This window comes from Acanthopagrus latus, chromosome 22 (assembly GCF_904848185.1).
Source record: "Acanthopagrus latus isolate v.2019 chromosome 22, fAcaLat1.1, whole genome shotgun sequence".
Classification (NCBI taxonomy): domain Eukaryota; kingdom Metazoa; phylum Chordata; class Actinopteri; order Spariformes; family Sparidae; genus Acanthopagrus; species Acanthopagrus latus.
The window spans coordinates 20,540,932-20,564,117 of record NC_051060.1 but is presented as its reverse complement, the minus strand read 5'-3'; the positions used below and the strand labels follow the sequence as shown (position 1 = coordinate 20,564,117).

General features: G+C 40.3%; 1 protein-coding gene across 13 annotated transcripts in view; it reads right to left on the bottom strand.

The window, feature by feature from the left end:
- The window catches only part of LOC119012389 (MAM domain-containing glycosylphosphatidylinositol anchor protein 2-like), a 254,941-nt gene that overhangs the window by 207,385 nt on the left and 24,370 nt on the right, over positions 1-23,186 (bottom strand). Inside the window, exons 1-2 of one of the 13 annotated variants that reach the window (XM_037086155.1) lie at positions 21,853-22,344; positions 17,851-17,957 (exon numbers count right to left, since the gene is read on the bottom strand). The exons of the other annotated variants lie outside the window; for them this stretch is intronic. The gene's annotated coding sequence lies outside the window, so the exon portion shown is untranslated. Of the gene's footprint in view, positions 1-17,850; positions 17,958-21,852; positions 22,345-23,186 lie in introns of those variants that run through there. 13 annotated transcript variants of the gene reach the window in all.

Here is a 23,186-nt window from a genome sequence, read left to right as displayed (position 1 = left end):
ACACCTAAAACGGGCTAGCCTTGCAAAGTGTTTGTGTTTCTTATGTAACAACAACAGTATCTTGTGTAAGCGTTTAGTATGGCCACTCTCACTGAAGTGTGCAAAAAGCTTTAATCCCCATGGCAACGGAAATGATTTGGAAGCATGGGGCTATATTCATCTCTGTGAACATGGTGCTGTAAGTGTCATTATGCAAGCATAAAATTTCAGCTTCATACAGGCACCGACCCATCAGGGGCTGGATTCCAAAATTCATGTCGCTGCTTCTTTGTTCTTCTCTGGCCCATGTGTATTCATGGTTAATTAAATGCAAATAATTTCTTTTAGCAAAAGCCTTCATGCATGCAAACAACACATTAAAAGATGGCTCTTTTTTTTTTTTTTTTTTTTAATCATTAGTGTCATGTGGCTTTATGATAGCTGTTTACACATGTGCTTTAGGTGGGAGACTTGCTTTAAACTAATGCACGCCTCAGCTTTTATTTAAAAACTAGCCTGACATTATTTCAAAGAATGTAAGCAGGGTAATAGTATGCCACACCCCTGCAACAATTTCTCATTGGAAAAACCTCTTTTGCAGACACTGGAATAAGACAGGCAAATCACAACAGCACGTCCCAAACAAAGTCTAGCTGTCAGTGGGACACCGCCAATATCAATGAGAAAAGCACAGGTGTTATCCTCGAGACCTCTATCAGTCAGTGATCAGCAAGCCTCTTCATCCTGGCACACAGTGTGCTCAGGGGAGACCTCTGCTGACATTCTCCTTCTTCTGTGGTTCACAACACTGAATTGTGGCCATTTGATCTCTGCATACTCCCTAAGGCACAAAACGGTTCTGGCATTTGCAGACAACGAGCCAACGAGGAGCGCTGTGCCACACAGCAGTAAGGAGGGTCAGGATGTCTGGACAGAGCAGGGATGGCACTGCAAGCCTCCTTAATACTCAGATACAAACAGAGAGGAAGAAAAAAGGAAGTGAAACGAGTGCAGATGAAGCAGCCAGCAGAGCTCCAGCAGACATGAAAGGAAAGAGCGTCACTCAGGGGCTTTGGTTGGAAAATGTTCATAGATAAGAGCAGCTAGAAAGAGCATGCAATAGTTGGTGGGCTTGGCATAGCATTTGTTTTCTGGAATCAACTTACATTGTATCTGAAAGAAGATTTAAGATTTTGTTAGGTACGAAAAACCTGCATTCAGTGATTTTCCAGCCACATGAGGGCTGCTCATGTAAACATAACATAATATCATCTTGTATAGTTGATATGGCAAATGTTTGCTGAACAGTCGCCTCATCTAGCTGATAATGAGCAACTTTACCATTTATTTGAATTTATTTTCACATGCTGATGAATGTTAGTTACTCATTATTGCTCGTGTGGTGTGCATCATTTCCTGCCAGGGATATCTAGCTGAAAAATGCTTCACTATGTTCATCAGCTAGTTGCTAACTATGTCTGTAGTTTGATCCCATCTGCGGCACTGAGGAGAGCAGTGTGAGTCACCCAAACCAGCAAAGTTGCCGTTCATAAAACCAAAACAATAACGCTATAAAGCTTCAGAGTGACGAGGGGAACTGCAGAGTCCGATGATATTTCTCTGTGGGTTTATCAATACAGTCAACCCCTTTAATATTTAAATAGTCATTTAATACCAGCCACATTAAACTGACAAATTGGATATAGGTGTGTCAGACTGCGACCAGCAGCTGTATAGGTCCTTCAAAAGTGTCCCGACTCTTCAGCAGCCACAATTTCACCCCAGGAGGCTGAGCTTTGGGATGGGAGGTCAAGTGTGTGTGCATGTGTGTATTTCTGTTCATGCCACTTGGCTAAAAGAGGGTGTGATAGTGGAAATGGCCAATTACAAGCCGGGGCATAATACATATACACACATGAACGCACTAGCTTGCCACATTTGTTTGCAACGTATTGCAAATTAACACTTGTTTATTATCATCTTAACTCACAGAGGTGGAAAGCAACAAACTGGATTTGCTTAAGCTTTGCACTGACCTACAGTTCAGAGGTTCGTGTACTTTGCATGAGTTTTCCACTTAGTTCTGCTTCACTCTTCCTGGACATTTCTACTTTAGCTGTAGTTAGTTCTTACTTTAGAGATGAACATTTTATAGGCTCATCTTATTAAATATATAGTGTAGATAATATACCCAACAGAATAATAAAATAGCCAGTCTTCTCACAGATAGCCTCATCTGCTTATATACTGTAGGTCATATAGAGGGATTAGTATTAAATTGAGACCAGTTAAAAGTTAACTGTAATGTGTTTAAGTGTAGGATCCAAATCCTTTTTTTTGTGATTAGAATTTAGTTGTTGAGAGGGTGCTTTCTCTATTTACTGAAGTAACCGTAATGTGACCAATAAAACAGAATATAGAAACTACTATAGCAAATTCAAATTGCTTTTTGATATATCAAGATGTGCAATTGTCATTACATGACGCACACACTCCACCATCCTGGGCAAAGTTGGCAGATTCAAGATGTGCTTAGTAATTCACAACATCAGCTCATAAACTGAGTGACATGCAAGAAAGCAGTCAACCTTAACCAGTGAGTGTGTGCATGCTTTCTTCTGACATTAAAGAAATGAACAATTCCTGAAGAACCAGGAAGACATTTGAACAATTGTGGCCATGTCGATGTGTGCAGTATCTTATAGGCCAAAGATAATTATTCATAAACTTCTGTTTGACTAGTTTATGATTATTCAGCCCATCACAGTACAGTCACACACCGAATTGTCACACATCACATCACCCACCACCAAAATTAATTTGTCAACCTGTGGGAAACTGAGTTCACACTTCATTCTTCTTTGTCAATCATTGTTTCCTCCTCTAATCTCTCCATTAATATTATCCCACTTTCCTCCATTATCCTATCAGATTAAAAGCTAATATGGAACTCCCTCCTGGTTCACACCATTCTTCTTGGGTAAGCGAATACAACCACTTGCCTCACTTACCCACATGGGACTCAATTACCGAATAGCATGGTCTTTATAAACCCAATTATCTGCACCTGAAGTATGTTGCATCCAGATCCTATTCTGATACCAACACACAAGCAACATCCTTCTCCACCTACAGCAGGATTTATACTCTGTCCACTGTTATGGCGAGTGAGTTATGTTGCTTGCCTTGCTCCCATTATCAAGAATAAAACACAGGTTGATTCAATATTACATTATGTTTCATTAAGTATTTACATCTATAAATTGTTCTCTGCAAAAGAGAACTCCTTTAACAACACGTTGTACTTTGCCTTATTACAGCAAACCATGAACCGTCTGAGAAAGTCTTTGAATCTCTCAGAGGAAAAATATCTTGTCTCGAAAGCAATAAAATACAGTATAGTCTCACAGTTTTAAATCAGTCCACCAGTATGTCTGACACTTTGGCAGACACATCATCTTGAGGTGAAACTACCACTGGGACTGATATCAAAGCTCGGTGATGATACTTGGCAGGTCTTTCCACAATTAGAAAACTCTGACTCCTCAGGATTTGTAGCATCTGTACAGAGCAACATAAGCACCGCTGTTGTTTGAAATTTTAACCCCAAAAGGCAGCGAGTCATGGTACACACAGCGCAAAATCTTCACCACCTTACATCTAAAAAAAAAAAATGGGGGCAAAAAAAATAATCGAGAGGAACATATTATTCTTGCTAAGCTTCCAGGAGAATTGGTCTGTCCAAAATGCATTACTGCATCAGCTCACTGAAAGAAGCGTGATGAATATCTTTCCAATATGTGAGGGAAAAAAGAATTTCTATTAGCAAGCTGTTCAGATAACCTAGTAGGAGAAAAAAAAAAAATCGTCCAGCTGGCTGAGAGTAGAGCTGTGGTCTCTTTTGTGTCTCCTGCTCGCTCACATTCGCTCTCCTCTGAGGTGTACTGTTCAATCAGCCTCCATTAGTAAATTAGATGTTATCCTCCCTGACTGGATCGATAAATTAACACATAACAAGATGTTGGACCATGATTTGCATTACTGGCCCTGACAGCATGTAACAAACTAATTATTTCTGAGGGACCCCTCGCTCTGCGTGTGACAATGTGGTAAATGGAGCCGAGACATTTCTATGACTCGCGAAATGCCCAAAGAGCTAATACAAAGAAATCAAATCTTAACGATGTTAAAATCAAGCTACAAGACATAGATTCCGCAAAGGGAAAGCCAAGGGCGCCAATACCGAAATAAAGACATCTTCATTAGAACACATCATCCTATTTTCGCTCCCTCCACTCTCTTGAGCTGTTTTATCGGCTTAATAAAAATAGGATATAAAAAAGCATTTTGCACTTTTATTTCCTTTCATGTTTTTATTACACGGGCCTATTGATTTTTCTAAGACTGTTTTTATTTCTAATACGGTTCAGTGAATGTCTTCATGTCTTTTGGTTTCACTGAATATTCAGGGTGTAGGCTAAAGTTGAATACAGAAAATGACAACTGTTGAAATGTCATTTAGATTAAGGAAATACTCTGAAAGAGCAGAAAATGTGTGGGCCTGTATAACTGGGCAGAAGAAACAGATACCATAGCAACATATTAACAGTTAATATGTTTTTCCCCATGAATGATGACACGTCTGGGACAATCACTAACTTATGTGTCACCTCTACATATTAGCTTATGAATTATAAATCGTACCCTTTTAATTTTTCATAGCATCTCCCAGGGAGCAAGAACTGAAAGAGATCACGTCGCAGAAGAATTTATTGCCTCCATTTTGTCCTCAAAGTTATGATATTGTTGTTTGGTCACAGAGTTGCAAGCTCAATTTTCGAGATCGTTCCAACATCTGAGATCAGATCGTCAGCTCCTGACAAGGAAGCTCTCACAAATTCACGGTGTTTGTGAAAGAAACTGATAAGACGAATATGTTACTTTGTGCAACTACAAAGGTAAAACATTAGTTCAGAAAAATGTTAGGACAAGTATTTGTTAAAGCTACAGTTCAATTAGTTTTCTCTGTGAGGCACACAGTTGCAAGCTCCGTAAACTGCACTGTGTTCATCTTGAAATAGGTTGTCGTTATTAAAAAAGGGGAACAAAATCTGTTTACTGGTCTTTGGGACGACTACTGCATGTGTGAAAAAAGTGTATAAAGGCTTTTGTGGTCCCTGAAGGAGCCGTGTGAAGTCTGTTGAATTGCCTCAAGCAAAATGAAAAAATCTTGGATGTTTTTGACAAAGAACTATTTTGCAACTTTTCTCCCGTTTACGGTTTGTTTTACTTGACTGTGAACCGAGTATCTTTGGGTTTGAGAGTTGTGGTCTGACAAAAGGAGGACTTCACCTATACGTCTGAGAGGTTGGGCTTTTAATCCATATCTTTTTTACTATTTGGAGACCAACAGTAATTGCTAACTAAACAATAACTTAGTTGCAGCCCTATAAAAAAGATTATATCTCTGGTTCTGCCGCATCAGATTTGATCCCATTTTAATAACTGTCCAACAAGGTACAGGAGAGCGATGCTGGAGATGAGGGATCAACACAAACTTAATCTACAACAATCTGTTTATATGTCTGTCTGTCTGTGCACAGACGGTTGAGATCAAAATGAAGGCTGAGTTCAGAAATGGCCGCAATCTAAGCAATGGTTGGCAGTTGAGATAAAAATGAAGACCAAGTTTGAAGACGGGTGTGTTGTGGCATGTATGATCCCACCCCAAGATGGTCTTTAGTTATGTAAATGTAACATTTTCAAACAAATCTGTAAATTAATTTGACATTAACAGGCTTGGGTGATGATCTCCCTAAAACAATCCTCAGAAAAAAGACTTAACAAGGGCAAATCTGACCTATTTTATAAGTTTCAAAACAAGAAAATAAATGTAATCTCTTCCCACAGGGATCGTGAAAGAAAGTGTTTTGTACAACTGTACAGCAATTAAGGTCAATGAGAAATAAATGGACCTAGTGTACACTATTCACACTGTTGAATAAATGGGCATACATTAATAAATATGCCTTACAGACTGTTGCTTTAACTCAAAAACTAGCCCAGTTTGTGGCAACACAATCGTTAAAACAGCAAATAAAAAATTAAAAATTAAAAACTGAAAACTAGACTCAATCTGTGCTGCACTTTGCTGTGAGCAACAAAAAACATTGTAATCAGCTGTTACATCAATATCATTGTGTATCATTACTACATATCTAAAAAAAAAAAAACACCTGCAAACAACTAAACAGGGCATCTTGTATGATTTGGAAATTGCACTTGGCCATATTGCAATAATACTGCAGGCCAGCATTTTTCTTAGGATGAACACTGACTGCTCAGAGAGAAGTAAGGAGACTGACATACAGAAAGGGTTAGAACAGGGAGTGTGTGGTAGAAAAGATTGAGGTGGAGAAAGGGCTTCAGAGATATGTGGGAGAGGGCTTTTGTTTGACTGCCAGCGGCTGTAGGGGAAGAAAAAAGGGGATTGCTATATTAGAGGGGGAGAAAAGAAAACCTGTAAGCAAGAGGTATAAAGTGTCTGTCCTTATAAAGTTAGAGAGTGGGAGAAGGACACAGTTGACGGAGACAGAGAGAGAGAGGAGGGGGGATAGAGGAAGGGATTGAAAAATGGAACAGAGAGGTAAAGGGGGAGGGAGACACCAGAGAGTCTCAGGCAGAGAGTAAAGAATGTGGGATTGGCTGGTCGGGTAAAGGGAGCTTTGGTCCCTATAAAGTCACATTACTGCAGGCTCATAACGCAGGGAAGCTGCTGCCTCCACAGATATGAGCAGTGGCTTTGGTACATGAATAATTCAGCCCGCGAGAAAGGACACAGGGATCCGCGGATACAGTGGCATACGGATGGGCCTTTGCAGAGGCCCTGGGAGATGCAACGCAGCAGGAGGGGGCACAAGTTAATCCATATCACCATAAGATCTGATCTTACACACCCATGAAATCAGAGCCCGTAGAAGAAAAATCACCATCCATCCATGAACCTCTTCTTTCTCACTCTCTGTATTGTATGTAGAACTCATTAGGCGGCGCGAAATGCGCATCATGTTTTACAACAGGTTTGTTAGCATGTAAATGCATGCAAAGCCCCAGTGTGCGAGAGACGCTTTTTATTAATCCGGAGAGGAGAGAGTTAATGTGAGAGTTCCTCGGCGTGCATTAGATAGTGGCTGTACTAATGGGAGGCAGGCTGCTAGGAACCTGGCCGACAGGGATTAGATAGAGAAGTGATCACAGGGAAGACTTCATCAGAAATGCTGAGGCACCAGGCAGCTCATTACCACTGTAGCAGCACAGCCCCAGCCCAGTGGTCCTGCTTCTGCTCGCTGCAGCACCACACACACACACACACACACACAGCTTCACATCGAGCACTACACACACAGAGGATGGAAATACAGTATTGATGCAAACACACTGGGAGACTCCCATACAATTAAACCTACTATTCATGCACAAACACACACGTAAGCGTTACAAGCAGCACTCGTCCCATTCATTATGAAAAGTGCACATCACGCCTTTATGTACAGCACTGAAGACTCTTGCCCTCTGATCCCCGTAGCACTAAAGCTGTGCTCAGACACAAACAGGCACTAAAAAAGATCTAAAGCACACGGAACATCGTCCCAAGCAGACTTCAAACACATACACACAATTCATATTTCATGTTGTGAACAAAAAGAAATTAACGCTGCTTCAAAATATATCAAAACACATTTTCTGTGAGGCTAAATGGTTCAGGATCCTGAGGGGACAACAAACATAAAAACAGCTTTTTTCTATGTGTGTGTGTGTGATTTTGAAACTTCTCTCAGGAACTATGGCTTCTTGTTTGAAGGGGCATATCGGCGTTATCAAGTTTTCTGCTTTGCTCTAGTGGCCAGTGATGGCTTCTCATCTACCTCTCGCGGTTCTGGTTCCATCCATTGCCTCAGCAGAAACAGTGAATTGAGCCGGAGTTACATCATACAGCAGCTTCACATCGAGCACTACCTAAGCACTTACAGCATTCTCTGAGAGACTGTATTTTTATATTTTTATTAAATCGACCCATGAGTTAGCTCTACCTGAATCTTTTTTTATCCAAAGTAAGAAGTTATCATCTTTATTAACTTCCACATTTTCAATGTCGGTGCTGTGGTGATTTAGAGAGACTTTCATTTCTCAGTAAACCAACCAACCCACATAATGTCAAGGTATCAATCTCTTTCTATCTTAAAAGAAACTAGTCGTTACTTATCTAGAAGTCTCACATAGCCAGACCTGTCTCCAGAGAGCTTGTGTTGTAGAAAGGTCTGGCAGCACCAATTCTCATATCAGTTGAGGGAGAAGGGGAAAAGAAATACACTCCGGCTTGTTTTCATATCTTTAAACCAATCACAATCATCTAAGGTGGTCTGAAGTGGGCTGACTGTCAGACAACCCACTACTTCAGTCCAGATAAAAATAAAAAAAAATATATCTCAAAATGCATTAGATAAGTTGTCATGAAATCCATGGCCATCCATCCTTTCCAAAGGGAAATTCTAATTACTTTGGTTATCCTTTGACTTTATCTTAAGTGCCACCAGCCAGACTAGAATATTGGGAGGATTGCTGGGAAATTTTGAGGCCCCCAGATCCCCTTACTTTTCATCCACGGCCATAATCCGATAAAAAAAATTCAATTTGTCAAATATTTTCATTCATGCTAAAAATGAATGACATTCAGATCAGTATCAGCTGTACTTTGTATTTACTGCTTAATGCAAAGTACTGAAAACAAAATAAGGATACGATGTTTATCATCATTCCAACATTTCTGGTGCCAAATTTTTTCGTGCCAGCTCTACTGTAGTCTATGGCAGATGTATGTACTAAAACCCAACACATTTACATTGTTTGACGTTTGATAAAGAAATGCCCTTACAAAATAAAAGGACACACTTCAGATAGAGTCATAGCTAATGACTGTTTTTTTTTCAAATGTAATGCTAATTGGTGTAGGCGCCCAAGAATCATCCAAACGCCGTTATGAAAATGATACAAAATTCCTTCTTTTCATTTCAATATATAGTCATATAGTTATGGGCAGATTAGGGTTACTTTCCATTCTTTAGCATGTAGATTCATAGCTCAGCGGTCACTGTTGGATAGAGAAAGCTGATCGACATAGTTGCCCAATTGCAGACTTATACCCGCAGTGCGACTACTTATAGAAAAGCTGCGAGTGAACATAGTTTTATCCTTCAGATGTCTGACTAACAAAGACAGACCCAGAAACAGTGGGGCATGATTACGTCTATTTTACATAAACACCTTTTACATTTGCGAAATGATAATTTGTTTGTATTCTGTGACACCCAAGACAGGATGAAGACAACAGGATGTTTATCTTTGAATGCCCCACAGCCAACAAACACTTTTGTCTGTTCCGGATGACAACAGGTTCATCATGGCAATTGCCCATCTCCTGCTCAAAAGACAAAATGACTGCCAAAGAGAAATGATAGCGGGGGTTGTGCTGTACGAGAGGGTCCACAAGAGACAGTTTAGCACTGATGTGGCAGAGGGGGATCGGCGAAGGCAGTGTGCGACGGAGAAGAGGGATCTTTTTCTACTGTTGTTTTGACAGACTTTCATATTTTCGGCTATGCTTCTCCATTAGGGAGGCCAATAAGAACAAATGTGTTAGCCTTTATTACATACACAGACACACAGAAAACCACCCCGAACAGACAGTAGACATTAGCCATCACGTTTGTCACAACGTGGCTCGACAGATTGTGGGCATAAAACGATCACAGTCTGTAAGACGACAGATCCAGACTGAGAAGTCAGTTGCAATGCGTGTGATAAATAAAGACAGATGGATCAAACAAGAGAGAGAAATGTTAGCTTTAAAACAAACAGCAGCAGAAAATCCTCTATAAGAATAAAAAGGTCCAGATCAGCAAATCTTTGGTTGTTTGAAGACATTCAGAGATGCAATCGCAAATGTACAGCTTCCCAAATCTACATTATGTCAGCACAAGATTTTACCAAGAACATTTCATTAGCAGCATGGCTCCAAGAATGTCACCGTCTGTCAGTCAATCAGTCAGTCACTCAGTCAGTCAGTCAGCCCACTACTACGACTGCAGTCCAGTTAAAAATATCTCAAAATGTATTAGATGAATTGCCATGAAATCCATGGCCATCCATCCATTCCCAAGAGGAATTCTAATTACTTTGGTTATCCATTGACTTTTTCTCTCGTGCCACTGGCCAGATGCATTTTTGGTTGTTAATGAAATATTTCAAACTATTGGTTGGATTACTAGGAAATGTCAAGGCGCCCAGAATATGAATTTTAATATTTTTGATCTCCTGACTTTTCATCCACTGCCAGCATCAGATAAAAAATTTAATTTGTCAAATATTTTTATGTATGACTAAATACCTAAAGAACTAACAATCATTTGTCCTGTTGTGTTAAGTACTTAAAAAACTATCAGCAAGCTAAAACACAGGGAAACTTTATACCTGCTGAAAAATGATATGTTAGCATGTTAGCAAGCTGGTGTTTGCATTAAGCTCAAAGCAACATTGTGCCGAAGTACTGCCTCACTGTAGACTTTAGTTTACAGTGGAAACTGTTTTGGCACACAGAGCCATCCAAAGTTTGATGGGCCTGTTGTGCTTATTTATGGCAGCTAATCTACAAGTGGGCAAATGTTTGACTTTATGGAGTCTTTAGTGACCATTGTGTCTTGTGTCTCACACACACACACCTGTTGTTTTTTTCCCTACATAATCTTGCAGGCTGTGTCAATATAAGCGACTACTTTGATGTGCATAAGGGCACAGATGTTATCGTCTTTGTTCTGCAGCAGCCTGCTGTGGCTGTGTGTGATTTAATAAAGTTAACCACACTGGATGTGGCACGCACAACTCAACGTGTGTCACTCAAATTAGGGACTGCAGATGGAAAACTTACCTGTCACCTTCAGATGTCTGTAAAAGGAGTTGATCAGCTGAACAGGAAAGAGAATGAGGGATGCTGATAAGAATAGACATAAATTCTTTACCCTGCCTTCCTAGCATTATTGCCATAATTTCTATGAAATTGTATTTTTGCCATGCATTTCGATGTGTCTACCGGTTGATGAATGTATTGTGAGAATGAAACTGACAAGCTAAATATGCATGGAGAGAGTTTGTGTTATTTTGGTGGGTTCTGTGTAAGTACGTTTCCACCAATTAAAGTGAGGAAAATCGCGCAGAACACAGTTGCTGCCTGTTTGTTGACCTTTTGACCTGGACCAAGAAGGCATGCAGCTCATGCTGCAAAATGACACCAGAACTGTAGTGAAGTGCCAACAATGCACCCCCGCCGCGCTGCTTTTCATGGTGAGTCACCAAAATGCCAAATAGATGCAGGCGGGGGAGAGACCTTGCTGCTCCAGAAAAATACTGCTTCAGTGGTTTAAAGTTGCGCCTTGTGTTACACAACAGGTTAAAATAGATCCCGTAGCCTCAGAGGGATTAAATGGCACTGACAAAAAAAAAAAAAGAGAGAGAAAATAATCATTTCTTAAAATTAAGAAGCGGCAAGAGATTGGTTAAATGCAGCCAAGGACCGTTCAAGCTCTGTTTCAGAAGGTAGCATTTCAATTTCCTGACAGCCTAAACGTACTGTAAGATGGACCTAATTATCTTCTTCAATTAACTCTTGCTAAATTATTGTGGGGTTGTGATCATCTTTAAACTATATCAAGAAATAATTTAATAACAGAAAATTTGTTCCGAGGTCTGATTATGAGGGTAATTGTACCTGGAGATCCTGCACATCAATATAAGGTAAAATCAGCCGAAGGAGTTACTGAAAAGCGCAAACTGATCTTGAGTCCACGGAGGTGCGAATTAAGTTTACACATCTCACTTTCACCTCTAAAAACAAGTCACATCTTCTGTTTTCTTGTTTATTGCCATTGTTTGTTACATCCCGCACCAGCGCTATAAATCCATAGGGATGTCCTCGTAGCGTGACCGTGTTAAATAAAAACCTGAAAGCTACGCCCAGAGAGGCGGCCTGCTGTCAGCAATTTCTGCTTGACATGCAGAAGGCGAAAGGAGGGAAGAAACTGGGGAAATTTAGCCAAAGCAATCCTCGATCACAAATTCAGTGAATCATTAATGTATCATATTGCAGTCAAGACCGCTTTCCATTTCAATACATTCTTATTTAGACACCTCGTTTCATGTGAAAATAATCACAAAAATAACCAAGAGCAGACATAATCATATTCATAACCGCAGTAGTGAGCTGGATTGAGGGAGGACCTGCGTTGCTTCATGGCAGAGCTGAAGCGAACAGCCTGCTTTCACCTCATGTTGCTTTAACGTTTCATCACTTCTTTGACTTTGGTGCGCGGCCTAAAGAAAAACTAAAGTTTGATATCTAGGTGTAAACAGAGAGGTCACAAGTGAAACTGATGAGCCACTGCATTAAAACCACTAACGGGTAAATTGTCCAACATTAATAATCTCAGATCAATGCAATGTTCTGCTAGGAAACCATGGGTCCTAACATTCACGTGGATGTCACTTGACGCACGTTACCCACCCAAGCGCAGGTACACCTCCCCATGACAGTGGCACTCCCACATGGCTGTGCCCCACCAGCAGGACAATTTGCCCTGCCACACTGCAAAAACTGCTCAGGAAAGAAAGGTCAAGGCATCACCCTGGCCTCCGAATTCTTTGTGAAACATGCTGGAACAATTCCAATCCATGGAAGCCTCAACTGTGGATCGGACTTGGCTCTGACCTCACGAGTCCCGTGGAGTCTGCCACCAAGGCATAGGCAGTCGATTCTTTGAGGCCTGTGCACTTCAAGGTGGCATCGATGGATTAGACTTGTTCCAATCCATCCCGCAGATGCTCGATCAAAGTGGGATCTGGGGAACTTGGTTGACCCTTCAGCTTTGTTTCCTGCTCCTGGGGCAATTCTTGAGAAGTAACTGCGGTGTGGTAAGGTGCATTGTCCTGCTTGGTGTCAATGCCATTTGGTGCATGTAAAGGCATCTACATGAATGCCAGGACACAAGGTTCCCCAGACAACTGCATTATAATGAGTTGATCAATGTTATCAATGTTACCTTATAGGTCTGTCCTTTAAGTGTTGTGGCTTATCAGTGTATGATGCCAATAAAATGTTAGCTACTGAGATTTTTCAAGGCATCCAACTCCAAATTGAATGAAACAACTGTGATGGGATGTACCCACGCACCACCACTCCACCATTTTCCTACACTGGAACCTCTCATGGCACAAAGTCTTGCAAGACATCACCTGTCTGTAAAACTGCTGGCCACAGCACAAATGAATTCAGACTCACGTGCACAATCATGGAATGATACACATTAAAGTGACAGAGGGACAATGTCACTGTTTGCAGCTGTTCAAACATGTCATCTACTCACTTGTTGGGAGCTTCCCATGTAATTACACAGCTGTCACACTGTAATCACTCTAATCTCTGGTGAATCACAAGGAAATAGCAGGGGCCACTCACTCATTGAGAGGCATGCCTCCTCTTCATCTGCCATGTGTTTGTTTTATAAACCTGGAGAGATAATCTCCTTGTCTGTGATGGGATGAAAAATATACATTTCATCACTGGCATTCTGAGAAGTAGTAAATGTAAACACAGCCACTGCCAGTGACAGCCTGTGCGAGATCACACACACAGAACACACGGAACAAAATGTTAGCATAGGGATCAGCAGTTCTGTGTAAGGTGTCTTCCAGGGATCGCTAATCTCGTGAATTAACCTGTTGTCAGCTTGAGTTAGCGCAGTGTCCACTTCTTGACGGTTGAGAGACTTCGCGCAGTGCTGACCATGAAAGAAGCGAGCTGTCAAGTTGTGTCAATTAAATGCCAGCTGATGTCCTGAAGTTCAAAAGGGAAGGCATTAAAATGGAAATGATTGCTGTCATATGCCTTGGTGTGAAATAACAACTCACAGTCTGACAAGCACATTGCAAAAATTTAAAAGTATATCATGATGTCTTTGAATCCCCACTCCAGTATATTTTGGGCATTTTTACGATATTTAACATTTTCTGAGACATTTCCTGACTGTTTGATGAGCCACACAGTCCACCAAATATGAGACAACTTACTTTTGTGCTTGAGCCAAAATATTGGCTCGGACAATTACCTTCATAGAATCTATGCGTCATACGTCACCCTTCAAACTGAGAAAATCTGTTTGAGAAAACAGATAGAGACACCGGCAATGTCATTGGCTCAAGAGTATATGGCGTCAACAAACTAGCATGGCTCCTTTAATACAGTACATCAACTGAATGGAAGTGAAATTGCAACTATAAAACACAGCCAACACATATGTTTTCATTTATCCAATAAGTGATATCCACACGTATATGGCTTAACCCATGAGACTTCACAAGCAGTGCAAAGCCCAGAAGGATAATGGACAGAATCCATCCTGTGAGGCTGGTCCATCATTGCGCTTGTGCCTACTTCCGGTCCACAGTCAAAACAGTGTGCATTAAAGCAGAGTCTTAAATCGTCCCAAAGCCTCAGGAACATCCTCAATTATCTCCATTCTCACCATCTGGATGGAGAAACTCCAGAGTGGCTACTTCCTGCCTGACTCTTAACTGCTGACTAATGAGCAGGAAACTGGTCAGACCAGAACCGACTACAAACGGACTGAGATAAATTGAACTTTTTGGGTGAGGATCTTCATGGTTTGACCCTGAACTGTTTTGCTATGGGAATTAAAGATCCTAAATCATGCTGTGTGTATTTTGTTTTTGCTGAGGGTTCCTGAGCAAGGTTTTAATGAGGTTTGACAAAGCTATTGACTGTCAGACTGCTACAACAGCCGCAGATGTTTAGAACTACAGATGTGTATTCCATAGTTATTTTCAAACAAGATTATTAATAGCGGTAGTTTTCAATCTTGCTGTACCTGCAGGTAATTACAGCCAACGTAGCTTCAGTTGTTATTGAAAAATTCTCTTTTTGTGAATGCAGCATATTTGTCAAGTTCTGTATTATAAACTCACACATGAAGCCTTACGGAGATTCTGAAAAGATGTAGATGCAGATGTAGATTAACCTTGGTCTTCAGTGGTTAAAATCTGAAATATAAACACACTCATATCTGTGCTTTATGTACACAGGAGGTTATTGGTTACACACAAAGACCAGCATAAAAATCTAGCGTGAGAGAGCGAGTTCGTGAGGTAAAACAACTGTAATCTTGATGCTTAAAATACATCATGTCAATTTTCAATAGATTGCATTGTTCTCTTTACAGAAGCCCAGAATGGCTGTGCTTGCAATTTTTTTATTATTTTTTTAATGTGGTTATCTTGAGATCACAAGTAAATTATTTTGCTATCTCCAGATAACAAACCTTGTGTTGTCTCGATAACGGGCACATTTATCTCGTTATGGGCTGATTTCTTAAGATAACAAGATAATTTGTCATGAGAAAATTACTTGTTTGGACCAAGACATACAAACACTGCTCTGTGTGGTGGGTTTGAGTTTTAAAGCTCACTGAATGTGTTTCAACTTACTCTGAACTTTTACCATCTGTTGTAAGAATGTTTTCACACATGATTTGATACGAGGTTGTTTTTACAGCATGGCCAATTACTGTAAAAGACAGGCTCGCACTGAAGCAGATTTGTTATTGTCAAGATACTACTACTGTCATGATTCTGCAACAGTGTTTCCTCTACATTCAATCAATTCAAGATTAAAATTATAATCTAGATAACAAAAAAAGAAAAACAATACACAAACAACCATAAGGCCAACAGGGATGTGGGACGTGTTACGAACACCATAAAAAAAATGACCCCTTACTACTACTGCAACAAAACAATTACAGAGTAAACACTGATCTGAACACACTGGTGGGTGTATGGATGGGGTAAGTAAATCACCTCTGTGGCATGGTTCTGGGTTTCGGTTAGTCATTTCCTGTTATATCTTGCAGATTCATCCTCATGTGTGTTGTTGTGACTTTTTACTGCTTGCTTTTGTCCCTTTCATGCCTGTTTCTGTGGAGAGCGGGCTTTCATTTGTTCAAAAGACATTCTGTATTTGGAGATTGTCTTTTTTTCTTCACTCTTTGTCAGTTTGTCCATTTTCCTCCATCAGTCCTGCGTTTCCTGTTTTGCTCCATGTGTTTTCTCTGTGTTTCTGTCTGTGTTGCCAGTGCATCATTGGACTCTACTTCATTTCACTGTTGTATGAAACAGTTTTCAGATTTGCCCCGAACAGCGTCTTCGTTTCATGCTGTCTGCCAGTGAGTTCTTTACATCCTAACTTAACACTTTTGTTTTATTGTAATATTGGTTGATTATCTCAAGCTAACAAAGCTCTTAAGATAAGCAGCACAGTCATTCTCATCTTCCACACCACCAGCATATATGGTCAAATTTAATCAACACATAACCTCATATCTTTCTATCATCGATTTGTAAAAGAAGGAAACTTCATATGCTGTGTGGCAAAACACAAAACATCCTTAATACTGCTCAGTATGTATTGAGTTTGCAGATGGATTGCCAATGGCAATTCGGAGGATGAAGATATTTTTTACGGTCTTACTCTAGGAATTTCCTGCAGAGGAGAGGATTAAACGATGGTGAGGGTTTTAAGGCCACACACCTCCAGGGCCTCGCAGAAGTTAATCAAATGTTTTGGGGAAGTTTATTTATATGTGCTGGCCCGATGTATGCATTGGGAATGGCAATGTCATTCCAAACAACCCATGGCTGTGTGAGCACAACTTACTTTTTTACAGCTGGTATTCCCCATACATTTGTATAATTTCACTCCTCACCATAGAAAAAAAGCATACTCTTCAAAGGGGGTTGTATAAATTGATTGGGTAAGAGCTCTTTCTATTCCCCACCACAGCAATGTGAACACCAGTGCTGTGCATCAGAAATAGACATTCTTTTCAGAAGTATGGAGGGAGGAAGTGGGGGGTAGAGGAGGGAAAAAAAATGCATGTATTCAAACTGGAGGCCTCGCTGAATTGATGGGCACCAGGCGTGGAGCTTTTCTGCGGGGAAATAATTTGCATAATGGGAAAGTGGTTGGAGTTGGAGCCGAGAGCTCTCCTCTTGTGGGGACAGTCAGTGAAGTGGAAGGGGAGAGCTCCTATCAGACAGAAGGCCAATACCAAGGTGCTCTGAGAGGGAGATGTGTGCTTTTGATATGCTCTTTTGCTTCCTGTCATCTGCAAAACAATTTACCAACAATCTCTCCGGCAGCCAATATGTACCTCGTGTGCTTGCTTTTGAAAAGACTGTGGCAGAATTGCTCCGTTTTCATTCCACTAATGAAACTCACAATATTTTCCAGTCAACTTGCTATGATAAAAAAAAAAAAGAAAAAGAAAAAGATAAAAAGAAGGCCAATTGATTTGGAAATTGAAATCCAGCCAAATTTAATTTGTGAACGCTGCATCTGTAGAAACTGAAGCAAGCTTAAGCTCCAATCTAACACACAGGCTCACTCTATTACACCGTAAAACTCTGCTCACACTTTGTGCTCAGTCAACCATAGCTCCAAATAGTGATCCATAGCCAGTCCTGCTGTAATAAATACACAAGACCCTAATTTTAGAATCAGTCGGTCGCAATACTGAAGGGCTAATATTTGTGCACATACATTAGAGTGGTGCTTATGAAAAATAGCTTGAAAGATATGGTGGATACGAAGGACAAAAGCATATAGACTGCAGCGCTGAAAGTGTGTCTTACTGCATGATTTATAGCCCTTTGGCTGTTTTATGCAGTCTTATGATGTATGTGTGCACTTACCAGAAAGGAGGTATGTAGTGTAGGCTAGGAATTGAGGATCGAAGTGAATGATGCTTCAGTCATGCATTTTTCAATGGTTTTGGAGGTGCCTGGTGGTTTGCTGTTGCCTGGAAAGAATATCAACAACAGCTTTGCAGATGCAAGACGGGGAGTAGCAGAAGAGCTTATACATTCTTCCTGGATTTGTAGTAAGGATATTTCTGCTGCTCACAATATTTCTTGCAGTGTGACACACTTGCAATGCAAGTATTTGGGGATTTGAATCCAAACCATGACATCCACTATTTGTCTAAAGTTATACCTTGTGTTTTAAAATGACAGTTGGCGTTCAACTGTTGACTGCTGAATATTAATAACATGAAGCCTGCCAGCTAGTTGAGGCAGAGAACCTGAGTGGTGCTGCATTTTGAATCAGCTGAAGCTTAATTCACATCTCGGCTGACGATTGATACATAATGCATTTAATATCAGAGTTATGTTTTCAGTTATGTGTTTGCGGCTAAATGCGGGTTGTTTTTATGTTTGGCAGTAATTGCTCGGTACAGTCTGAGATTAGAAGTATATTTTGAAATATGGATGAGATGCTGCCATTCTGCTTGTTGACACCTTGATGACAAGCACATTCACTCAGCATGCAACACCGTGTTGTTGCACAGTTACTGGGTACATTTAATGGCACTGAATAGTTTTGCATTCTCTCAATTCATTACAGAGACCAACACTGTCAGGTGTTAGCAAATGACTTTCTGTTGATTTAAAGGGGTAAATAAGGAGCTAAATTCAGTTGACCTGAGCACTCCAGTTTGTTTCCTAATGCCTGTTTTAATCAGCAGCTGTTTGGTTCTCCAACTTTGATCAGCACATTTAGTTTCAACTCAAAAGTCCTAACTGCTGATAAACAAATGGACAATATATGCTCAGCAGAAGGTGCTGAATATTAGGCTGTACTTAATTTCCTGCCTCACACTAGATATCAGGTGAACTCACATTAAGGACAGAAGCAGAATATCTGACTGAAACGGCTTTCATGTTCAGGTTCGGGATGTAAGTTTTGGGCATCCTTAAAGGAAAGGGTGTGACTATTGATCTGCAAACCGCAACACACACCTGCAGCTCTTCATCTAATCAATTCACCTCTGCATCATCACTCTTGCATGAGTTAAAACTGATCTGGTTACACAGAAGCTTTGAAAATGTCCACATGATTATAGGGGCTTCAGCTGGTTTGGTTTTGTGTCAACCAACAGAACTGGTATTTGGCAATTGTATAACATTAGTTGGAGAAAACTAGCAGCATGTGGCTAGTTAGCAGGAGCCCCAGGATAGTAGATTAGTAAGTGGTGCTTTGCTTATGTCTTGATGTGATGTACTAGAGTTGGAAGTTGTGCCGCTATATTACTCAGATCGACATCCACTAGAGAAAACTTTGATCAGTAACAAGTCGCTGCAGCTCATTATCATTATCTGATGTTTTTACAGCCTGCAGAACAAAGCTCTGTTTTGATCCGCTGTCCCCATATGCCCTGTTAAAGTTACAGCATTACCTTATTAATACAAACTCAACACTTCCTATATCAATTTCTTAACAAGCAGAAATGTATTTTTGTTTTTGTTTTTTTGTGGGGGGGGGAGAATAGGGCACTCCAAGGCAGCTGGAAGCCAGTCAGATGGGAGGGAAAATCGAAGTGGCTGTAACTGTAAGCCTCATATCAAAACACATATTTGGCAACGCTAATGAAGATCATCTAAAAAAGGACTTTATTAATTCCAAAGCAACTGTGCTGAAGATTGCTCAAAAAATGTACAATACAATGGGAAAAAACAATAACAACCAGTAGTTTCCCTGGGTCAGGGTCACACACTGGGACCAGTTAAGACAACAGCACTCCAGTAATGTAGGGCAGCACAGAGCGCACCACAGCTACAGTCCACTAATCCAGCGCTGTACTTACTGCACAAGTGAATGCTACAGTGCCAACGTTCATCTCGGTGAGGCAACATGTCATTCAGCACAACAATGTGGTTCAGTGAGGTCTATCGCATGAAGGGAAAAAGACATCAGACCTTGGATACACAGAAAATTAATTGGATTTTTTGACAATGTTGAAATAATAAGATATTTCCAGCCTTAACCTTCAATAATATACAGTAAATAAGATACAGCATTTATATGTATTGTGTAAGATATACACGCTGTAAATAATAAAATATACAGCTCTTTTGCTGCAAGGACTTGAGCAGTATTCACATTCAAAACACATGTTGTGAATCTGAGCACACTGAGACTAGCAATTCAGCCCCCCACCCCTTTTTTTGTTTTTTATAAGGAAGCCATTGCCTTCAACAGGATGGTCTGTGCACGCTTGGCCTTGGCCTTGTGTTGTGTGAGCGCATGCATGTGCTTGTTAAATACTGATGTTAACTCAACAATTATGTCCAGAACAAAAAGAAATGGACATATAATAAAGGCTTGTCACTTAGCATTAAACATAACACTGAATTTAAATGAAAAGAATGAATAAATAAAACTAATAAATAGTGTATTCATTTTGCCTACCAGAAAGGCATTTCTGTCACCTTATATGTAAGATCATATATTTTGATATGCTCCCTTCCCTACGGTATACTGTATGTACCTGCAGAGCTTGACAGCTCTCTGCATTCTATGCGTCACCACAGGAAATGTCACATTACTTGACATTAACACAGAAGGACGTCAGGCCCACTGTTGACTAATATGCAGAGACAAAATCACACAGTGATGACGGCAAGGCAAGGACGATACTGTGTGCACTTAGCAAGGCAGGTTTATTTGTGTGGCATATATAATAATAGATGAAGGCAATTAAAAATGCTTAAGTAACACATGGAAATAAAAAAGAAGGACAGCATCAAACAATTCTAGTGCTAATTAAATACAATAGTAGCACTAGTTTGAACTCTAACACACTGGAAGCCAGCAAAGAACATCTGAGATCTAAACTAAGCTGCTGGAAATTAAAGAATGGATTACTTTGTATTTGATTTGCAGACTTTGTAATTGATTTGATTGAGTCCAAGATAACACCAAGATTTCTGACTTGCGATTTCTGGATTTCAGTTTGAGATGAGCTCTGCCTTTCAACATTCGTTCTTTTGCACCAAAGACAATTATCTTTGTTTTGTTAGCATTCAGTGAGAGAAACTTCAGGCACATCTATCATTTATTCGTTTAGTTCCCCAGCAAAGAGAATCTATGAGACGGTAATTACTTGGTGACGGAGCAAGGTAAATTTGGGTACATAATTATGATAATGAAATAGAAGATGACTGTGGAGGATTGAGCCTTGGTCTTGGACCAGTCATAATCCTTATAGACATAATGTTTTCATTGATGAATAATTAATGTTATATGTCCAGTTTATAGGTATAGTCACAAATACTGTTTAGCAACCTTTTTTATTGGTTGTTTGTGACTACTTTTCAGTTCAAATGTCACAGAGGCTCATGTATGGTGCTCATCTGAGTTTCACTGACAGTCTACCCATTACCCATCACACATTTATCAATAATTATAATTTGCAGATGAAGGAGTATCCACAAGAGTAAGGGGCCTTCAGTGAACACAAATGACTGCCTGATTTTTATTTCTTGCATTTCACGGAGAGCAAACATTAAACGTAACAAATACTACCTGGAGGATATTCTTACAAAACACATGACTCATTTTGCTGCAGGCTTGTCCAATAACAGGATCATTTGTGATACTATTTATAGAGTGGCCGTCAACTGCTCAGCCCAAGAAATACAAAGGTTTGAGTTGCCACTGCCAAGTATTGTGTTGTGTTTACAGATCAATCAGGAGTGTGGTGTCTCTCAGTATGGTTGACAGTGAAGTGCCACCTCCTGCTCACGTCACTCAGTCTGCTGTAAAAGGGTTTGAGTTGTTGCACAGTGCTAAGATCAGAAAGTAGGTTATTTGTCAAAAGTGAAAAGCGTAAAGAAAAAAAAAGTAACGCTTACTGCTCGACACTGTTGGAGACTTCTTTTGATAATGTTGTTTTGGCAGCTGTGGGTCAGCAGGTAGAGCAGTTCATACACTAATCTAATAAAAAGGGTTGAAGGTTCAGTCCCCAGCTCCACCTGGCCACGTATCCTTGAGTATCCATGATTAACACACTGAACCAAAAGTCTACGTGGTGTGAATGTGGGTGAATGAGAAGCAAGACTGCATATATATGAATGCAGCCTTTTGCATTTGTTTTCTTTTGAAAACTGATTCACTTGTCGGTTTGTGTCTGGGGTCGATGAAATTTTTTTTCAAAAACACAGATGCAAACTGCAAACCAAGGCTTTCCCACAACCTATCAATAGCAAAAAATGATGCAGTTGAAACCAGCTCACCACTGGACGATGTGAGATAAAGTTTGAGCTTTTTGGTCTTAAATAAGAATTCTCCCCACATGGAGGTCCATCAGGCAGGGATTCTGTGCCTTGGTCAAGGACACACCAGCGGGGCAGTTTCCTGACACACATGCTCGTCCACACTGATTTTGGAGAATAACGCTTCATTTCTGAAAACTAAGTAAACTGCAAGGTAATTCTTACGGATCACTCACACATCCAACCTTTCATTTCAACTCCTGCTCCCTCCTGCTCCCCTCTGTGCACCTACAGATATATATAGACATAGGGATACTGTATATATTCTGAGCAAGACATGCCCGCAGCAGTAGTACAGTGGCTAAGCATTAATTCACCACTTTCTTTCCTCAACAGCCACATGAGAGATTTGGAGTCTAATGATTTCTGCTGCTATAGCAGAATAATAGGATCTTTCTTCATGCCACCCTTTGAAGTCAAAGAGCCAGATCGTCAGGGTAAAGACTGCCACTTATGATGTGCCTTAGGTACAAATGAGAGGCATTAGTTTGCTGGACCCTCACATGAATAGCAATAGCATGCTTTATGGACTGGACTTAGCCTGCCAGTCACTTTCCTGTTTCCTCAAATGGACAGAGTGTTTAACATCAAAGGTATCACAGGTTTTACCATCTAGACTAGTGTAAAATGACCTTTGGTTCCCTCCAGTCTTTGCTTGACTGGTTACAGCCCAGTCACCAGGATGAAATGTTGGCAGTTACCATTGCTGCAAACCACTAATACGTTCGCAATTGTATTATATGTACCATATTGACATTTGATACATGTCATATTACATTTACATTACATGTTTATGACTAGACTTTGTAAGCTTGATACCACCAGATATTTTTTTGAGGAGACCTTGGGACAAATTCCAGCCATGTATGTGGCAACAAAAAACAGATAGTTGTGCCAGCTGTGTTTGTAGCAAC